The following is an 8,716-nucleotide window of genomic DNA, read 5'->3' as shown; positions in this document are numbered from 1 at the left end:
CATTCTGCTGATTAGTGATGATTGACAGACGGGCTTGTAAGGGAGGAGGAGTTCTTGGAGCCCATCACTAGAGTGTTTGCCTTGGTCGTACCAGCAAAAGGAATGCACTGGAGGGGTCACCTCTTGCTGGCTTTTTTTTTTTGAAAGCCTAGAACCACGTGCCTTGTTGCAAATAGTCAATAAAGAATGTAGGAGTCACCGACGCCCGACACCGTCACTGAAATGGGGTCCATCCATCCCCAGTGTTTTACATGTGACAACGTGAAAGCCGAGCATCCAAGCTCCGCTGGCAAGCAGCCTGCATTTCAACCTCACCTCACGGCTTGGTGGCGAGAGTACTCACCGTGGGTGACTTACTTAATTCTCCCAAGTCTAGTGTTCTTAACCTCCAAGAAGGGTGGGTGCTAATACAAGGAAGTTCTTTTGGAAATCGTGTGGGATTATCAGGGGAAAGCAGGTACTCTGCACAAAGAAAGTGCTCAGTAGATACTAGGAATTTTGCCTCCCTATTTTGATTCTTTTGTTTTAGAATTTCAATTTTGATGGGTGTAGGGCCAGATGTGATGCCGTGAAACAAGATGCATAAGATACCCATCAACCACCCTGCTTTGTGATCCTACTAATCACTAAATTGGATTGCCTGCCATTCTAGAGAATGTCCACTAGGTGGCAACATGTGGTCATATTTACTGTCTGTTCTGACTTTGTAAGAAGGATCATGAGAGATTGCCGGCTTGGGTTTCACCTCATCTGACACTGGAGAATTTTGTTGCCACAGACAAAAATGACTGGCTGGCTATAGCAATTATTGGGGGGGGGGGCTGCTGGATACTCCAATTATGAGTTTTTGTTTAAAAATAACTTATCTGCTGTTCCCATGTTGTGTTTTTAGGACTCTTTGTAGTTGCTGACAGCTGGAAACCAAGGCCTCAGTAGGGACAAAGTATGTCTTTGTTCATTAAACAAATGTTTATGGGTTTCCTGATAGAGATGGGATACAGCCTCCTGGACTCACAATTGCTCACAGTTGAACAAGAACACAGTAAGTAAACTGTTGGCATTCGGGCAGGAATGGTGGAAAACAGACTAATGGAAATTTGAAATAAAAGATGAAAGTCTACTCTGGAAGAGCACCCTGGAAGTCAAGTTCACTCAATAAAAGACTTGTTGCTGTAAAACAAAAACTGAGCAATCAAAGCTCCGAATGACTTGCCACAACCACACAAAGGCCTTTCAAATAATCAATAAACATATCATGCTTCCAACCTGCAGCACGCCCCCCATCTCTTCAAACAAACATAGATTCCATAGAAGAAACCCTATCTAGCTGCCATAGAGCTGATTCATGGGACGCGGCTTCCAGCGTCCAATCCACAGAAAGTACCTGTGAGCATGGGGCACTGCATCTGGATGGGGGCAACGAGGAAGGGAGCTCCCCAGATGACCAGGTTTTTTTGCTCACGCTCGTGAACTGTGTGCCTGTACAATTAGACTTTCCCCCTAGCTCACTAACGCCGGTTCAACTTTACATGTTAATTTTGTGATTTTTTTTTATATGGTGTAAGCTAACAAAGTAATGCCCAAACAGAGTAATTAATAGTTATTCACAGATTTTGTGAAAAGTTGAGTCCCTTGAACATACCCAAAGACTAGCTGCTAGAATATTTTGGCCGCACCGTATACCATGTGTTTTCCTCATGTCTCCAAGATGAAAACATTGATCTCCCAGGAGGGGATGGGATGGGGATTATTAGAGACTTTAAAGGGTTGGACAAGGAAGAATTAAAGTCGGATAACAAATGCCAAGATAGTCAGGACTCAGCTCGGGCCAGACCCTCCAGTTAATACCTTAGATATTTTATGAAGAACTAGAAGTTTGTAAGTTCTAAAAATAAAGAAACGGTAGAAGGTGAAGGATATATAGCAATCATGCCAACTCTACTCTTACACGTGGTATAGACATGTGAATTGCCGTACATTGAATTGTTATAATCATTCCAGATATGTATACATTTAAAAATCTTGTGGCTTCAAAATAGGAATAGCTTAAAAAAAAAGATGCATTAGGCAAAATGGATAAAAACCTCAAAGGTTTCTACACAGACTGCTTCAAAGATATGCTCCAAGCTTCACTTTTCTCTGGTTTATGAACTTTGGGGGCGCTTCCTTCGAATCAGGGTGTTTGAGATGAAAGAGACCCATGGGGGCTTGGTTACGTTCTTAGGGACTTGAATCCTCCGGCAGTGGATTACTGGAGGGGCCATATTTGTGTCTGAAGTTAAGGTAAAATATTTAACTATTACATATTGTTTTTTGATTCTACAAGGTTGGCTGATTTTTTTTGGGGGGGACATCCTTGCAATTACTTTTCACCAAAGTAAAATTTAAAAACTGATCAGAACAATTTCTGGTCCAACTCTTTGCCCTTCTTATCCCTTAAGTCCAGGAGTCAAGATTTTAATGCTCTCTGCTTCCTTTGCCTTATCAATGACAAGAACCCTCTCCTGTTGTTCATGCTTAATCTCGGTTCCCTGTGGGGTCTAAGCGCGGACAAGCTTCTTGGATGGCCCATGCCTGCTGTCTTTCTACACGTGACTTCTGGGTTAATTCTGCTATAGTAAAGTTCTATTTAGGCTGTTCAAGTTGAGCCTGGTAGGAGGGCACATTTTGGGCGAGTGTATCTGAAATAGAGGAATGGCAGGATCAAGGATGAGAATAGAGATGCATGGAAAGGTCCCAGGGGAAAACTGAATGGACCACACCAATCAAGTCATCGAATCAATGGAATTAGAGGAAAAAGCCAGCTTTGTTGAAGGAGCTGAGACTGTATATACAAGAGGACAGAGAGCAATGACTGAGGAGCCAAAATGGGATTGAATGATGCAGGATGGGATGGAGTATTGGATGTGCTCTTAGTAGCAAGGTGGCTCTGAACCGAAGGAGGGGTGCTGAGGCTGGCCTCTCCCAGCTGAGCATGTGCTGTTTGGTCTGAGGTTAAGACTATATTTTTTCTCTCTGCTCTCCCCCCTTTCTCTCCCCTCCCCTTCAATCCTCTCCCATGGTCCCCATGCTCCCAATGGAGAAGCTAGGCAGCCTGTGTGGGATTCTAAAGCCACCAGCCCTGCTGTGATCGGGATGATGTCCTGAGACATGGGTTAAATTTAACTTAGATCATTAGCCAGACAAATTTTAGGCTAAGATTTTAGGTGTAAACAATCTGACAAGGTGATTGGCAGCCTCTCATTATAGAGGCATAGTGATTAATTAACACAGAGCTTAATTAATTTTGTAAGGCGAGGAACAGTATTTCTTTGGAGTGAAAAATCAATATTTAAATAGTTGAAAGTCCCTGCTCATCAGTAATTTCACTCAGATAGTTAACTTACTTTTTTTTTCTTTGAGACAGGGTTTCTCTGTGTAGCCCTTGCTGTCCTAGAACTTGATCTGTAGACACGGCTGGCCTTGAACTCAGAGATCTGAGAGGTGGGACTAAAGGCTTAAGTCACTGTGCCCAATTTAAATTACTTTTAGTTCTCAGTTCTTGGTAAATGTTATCTTCCTCCACCTACCAAGAAAATTGGACATTTATAGTATTGTAACTCAAGTTATTTTTGGCTGAGTATCAGGTGTTAAGTGAATACGTTCATTTATTCTTGCTTCAATTTTTAAAAACATATTTTTATTATCGCCTGGGTCAGGATGTCAAGCAATACCCTTAAAGCTGAAAATGTATCTAAAAACTGTAAAGATACCCACTTCCTTGCTTTTGGTGGGGGATGCATCACGACTGTGCCCGGGGTACATTCTGCTCTGTTGCCTGCAGAAATTAGAGTGATCTTAGGGACTGGTGGAGGGTAACATTTTTGCTATGTGACATGGTAATTTCTACTACTACTACTACTACTACTACTACTACTACTACTACTACTACACACACACACACACACACACACACACACACACACACAAGACACAGCAGCACAGCCAACCCCAGCAGTAAAGGGTTTTCTTCATCTTGACCAAAAACATTACTCTGAAAAACCAACTAGATTTCAGAGTTGACAATCAGTAGTCTAGGAGTCTCGCTGGGGCTGGGAAAATAAAGCTATCCCTCGCCAGGTGCTGAAGATGACGAGTGAGGAACATGGCAACCATGTGGAGTCTGTAAGGCCAACTCCACGAAGCAAGCATGGATGCCTGGCTAGCCAGGGACAGATCTGCGTGCATGGCACAGACAATTGCACAGCACAGAGACCCAGGGAGAAGTGGGAAAGATGAGACCACACACTATAGGACCAACGTCAATGAAGACAAAGGCATGTCTCATTTTCCCCTCTTTAATTTTCTGCTGAAAAGCAAATCTTAAAGGAGTCTAGACAGGCAAGGGCACCCCCTGAAAGGGCCAGACCCAGCCTTGAGAAGGACGTCACTTCAGAAACTGGTTACATATCTTCCGTCACTGACGACTCACGCTCGTCTACCTTTCCCTCAGACAAACGGTATTTTATTTAGGCGTTCGAAGTGCCTTTCTCTGTAGTAATTTAATAAATACTTAGCTTTTAGGTAAGTACGTCTTTTATCTCGGGTCGCTACAGCTGTAGAGCAGAAGGCAGGATCAGGCGCGAGAGAGGCTAAAGCCAGAGCGGCTCGGAGACTTGGGCTCACGAGGGAGGAAGATGGGAGTGGAGGAGAATTTCAGGGTCTGCGGTCAGTGGTGGGCAGCAGAGCCCACGTGGATGCTTCTGTTAGCAGAACCGGCTGAAATGCTACACCAGGCTTCTGTGGTCACTTCATACCATGTCATCTGCTCACAAAGAGAACAGTAATTTCCCGGTAAAGATAAGCGTGACTTTTGGTCACCATCTGTTCTAAGAGCAGGATGCCAACTGAATTTCTTTCCCAATTTTAAACGGATTCACCTGTTTGAGCCATCTTACGTACTTTTCCTTTTTTAGCTTTAATGATTTATTTCAGAGAGCGTAATCAAAAGAACACACCAACACAAACCTTAAATAGGAGCCCACAGTTCGCACTAATGGGCTTCTGATTTAATCCTTGTGTACTCATTGTACCTCAAAATTGAAAAAGAAAAATGAATTTCAAAGCTTCTGAAGTTTAGTTTGAGGCTATCTTTTTAATCTCTTTTTGCCATTTACTCTTCAATTGTTTTTCTGCTTATACTCAACCCCTATTTCATATTTTTCCATACACCAAATAATTCATAAATATCTAGTTTTGAACTCTAGACTTTTGTTGAACTTCTAATAGCTATATCCCTACAGCTGGACATCTGTTTGGCACTTTAGATATAATATTTTAAAATCAATTTCCTCTATAAACTGTTCTTTCTCTGTTATTTTAGTCTTACAAATTTAATAATGACTGGTATATGTCATATGCCAGATTATGGCTTAGAAAACATCAGTGAACACAGAGAGGGGGCAGCAGGCAAGAACTGTAGGGCCACTGGTTTACAATAACTAACAGAGGTCTATCCCACAGTTGCACTAGAGGACCGGGTGTGTTTTCATGATACAACTTATAGTATTTCCTCATAGACCACACATAAGATAATAGCTAGGGGACCGGAGAGCATAGGCTAAGCAGCTAAGAGCACTCACTGCTCTTGCTGAAGGTCCTGGCTCAGTTCCCATCACATATGCAGCTCACCACCTTCTGTAACAGCAGTCCCAAGAGATCCAGCGACCTCTTCTGGCCTCTTCCAGCACTGCACACAAGTGGTGCACATACATAGATGCAGGCAAAACACACATATAAACGTATTTTTTTTTTTTTGAGGCAATGTTTCACTAGATAGCTTTGGCTATCCTAGAACTCACTTTTTAGACAAAGCCGGCATCAAACCCATGGAAATCCACCTGTCTCTACCTCCTTTTCCCCAGTGCTGAGATTAAAGGCATGTAGCACTATGTCTGGCTAAATAAACATTGTTTAAAGAAGTATATGGAACACTTACTAGAAATAATTCAAATATGATGTCATCAATATTTGTGGTCCAAACAACATGACTCCAAATTTTTATTATTGAGACCGATCAGAAATCGTGCTGCAGGGTTTTGCTGTGACAGACCTGACTATGTTTGGGGGAGGATTGTGGAAGGACTTTGGAACTCTGGCCTAGAAAGTCCTTGCATGTTGAGACCTCAGTGGGATGTTCTGTGAGAACTTGGAAAACAAAAATATTGAGAGCAGTGCTGAAGATGGAGGCCTGGCTTGTGAAAGTTCAGAGGGAAGTTTAAAGACTCAATTGGGGCAGTTTGTTGCTTTGAATTAAGATCCTGTGGTTCTGGTTAGCTGGGGCTGAAGAATCAGGTATGATTAAGAGACTACCAGAGCTACTAATGCAAAACTTTGCTTTGCTGGGATACTTGATGCTGGTCAGCTAGAGTTAAGAAATTAGCAGCATCACGTAAGTGCAACCTGGGACATTTCCTGAGAGCACAGAGAAGTTCTGTTCAGAGGCAGCCAAGGTTGTACCTTGTGCTGGCAGCCGGACTTGGTCAGGTGTAAGCATCACCCAGGTGGCACTAGTTTTGAAGGCCTGAAGGGGCCAAAGAGAGCAACTGAGGCTTGGCACTGTAGGAGGCAAAAAAGACCATTGGTGAAGGTGCAGCCTCAGTGGTAGTTGAAGCTCAGGGCTTGAGGGGTTCATGTAAAGAAGTTGAGGCTTGGCACCATGAAGAGAGCCTATGAGAGGCTGTAGATGAAAGTGCTGCCCAGTTGCAGCAAAGACCCCAACAGTTTGGAGATTCCAGTACCATGGAATGACCACCAAGAACATGCTACATTGTCAAATATATTTATCAGCTGTTAAATTTTCCTGGTGGAGTTTTTAGGGTCATTTACATATACAATCATACAATATACAAATAAAGTATTTTGACTTCCCCTCCCCTCTTTGTACCCCTTTAATTTCTTCAGTTGCCTTCTTGTTCTAGCGCTAAGACTTCAAATACTATATTGAATGTGTATGGAGAGGGGTGACGACCTTGTCTTGTTCCTGATTTTAGTGAAAATGCTTTGAATTTCTCTCCATTTTGGTTGATGTTGGCTTTGAGTTTGCTGCAAATTACCTTTATTATATAATGGTCCTTGTGTCCCTAATCTTCCTAGGACCTTTATCATGAAAGGGTGTTGAATTATATTGAAGGCCTTTTCACACACCTAATGAGATGATCATGTGCTTTTTGTCTTTTACTCTGCTTGTATGGTGGATTACATTTGTTGATTAAGTATGTTCAAGCATCCCTGCATTCCTGGGATCAAGTTTACTTGAGCATAGTGGATGATCTTCTTGATGTTTTCTTGGATTCAGTAAATAATTAGTGACTAATTCAGTAAACAATTCAATAAAATAATTCCAATTATTTTATTGATAAAATTGTTCCTGTAATGTTCACATAGCTGGAACATCTTACTGTCTACTTCTTATGGGCATTATTTCTTCTTTTTTTCCTAGAACTTTTAGATGTGCTATTAAGGCAAAAATATGAGTCTGTCCAATTATTTTTTAATGTGGGCACTTACAGTTGTCACCTTGCCTCTCTCTTAGAGCTGTCTTCATTGTATCCCACAGATTTGGGCAGGTTGTGGTTTCATTTCCATTCAGTTCTAAGATGTTTATAATTTTCCTAATTTCTATCTTGACTTATTTTTCATTTCATAGTGAGTTCTTTAGTTTCCATGAATTTATATGCTTTCTGTTGCTTCTGCTGGTGGTGATATTTAGTTTTAATCCATAGTAAGTTATTTAGGTTCTGGTGGAAATACACAATACCATTCTACTGGATGGTATTGTGTTTTTGCCCTGGTCCCTAAGTATCTGGATTTAGGATGATTGCAAGTCTAGGTGTTGCTATCTGGTCTTGTCTTTTTATGGGTAGGTGTTCCATTGCCTGTTTTCTGTTGCTGTCTCTGGATCTTATAAGAGTGTGGTGGTTGTTGGTTGCCTGGTAGAGTGTCTGAGTCCCTGCCACATGTGGTCACTGAGGGTCCAGGGGAGAATGTGCTTCTTGGTATTGGGGACTGACAGGAAGGAATAGAAGTTCATCTAGAATGGAGGCAAAGGGTGTGTGTTGGTGGGGGGGAGGGGGTCTGAGAGGGTCCACAGGAAGAAGGAAAGTTGTGTTTGTCCCCAAGGAGTGGAAGTAGTGAGGGAGAATAGGTCCCTTCCAGTGGTCTGTTGCAGGACTAGAGATAAGACTGGAAATTGACAATGGAGAAAAGGAAGGAAAACGAAGATGAGCTACTTGATTCCTAGGTCAGCGTGACCAGCAGCTTTCCAGGTAGAGAGTGCCTCCAAGTACTGGTGGCTAACACAAGGGGATGGCATGATGGAAGAAAGTTACTTCCTGGGAGGATCTGTCAGTCCCCAGGGGATGGAGGCAGGAAGGGAGGATGGACCCTACAGGTCTAGAGTAAATAATCATTTTAATAAATACTTTCCTCATAGTTTTGAAATGATCACATATTTTCTTCTTTAGAAAGACTATATATTATATATTACTTATATTATATTGTTGATTTTTTTTAGTAATTATATCTATTTTTGCTTCACTGGAGTAAATCTAACTTGATTGGGAAGTAGTTCTCTTTTTCTATGGACTCAGTTTCAAAACATCACATTGTGGAGCATGAAAGCCAGTGGCCTGGCATTTCTCTTCTTGTAGTATTCTGGTTGCATTCTCTATAGCCT

Source organism: Microtus oregoni, unplaced genomic scaffold (assembly GCF_018167655.1).
Source record: "Microtus oregoni isolate MIOR12 unplaced genomic scaffold, Mior012 000057F_ref0000458, whole genome shotgun sequence".
In the NCBI taxonomy this organism is placed as follows: domain Eukaryota; kingdom Metazoa; phylum Chordata; class Mammalia; order Rodentia; family Cricetidae; genus Microtus; species Microtus oregoni.
The sequence above is the reverse complement of the archived record's forward strand: the minus strand, read 5'-3'. Positions refer to the sequence as shown.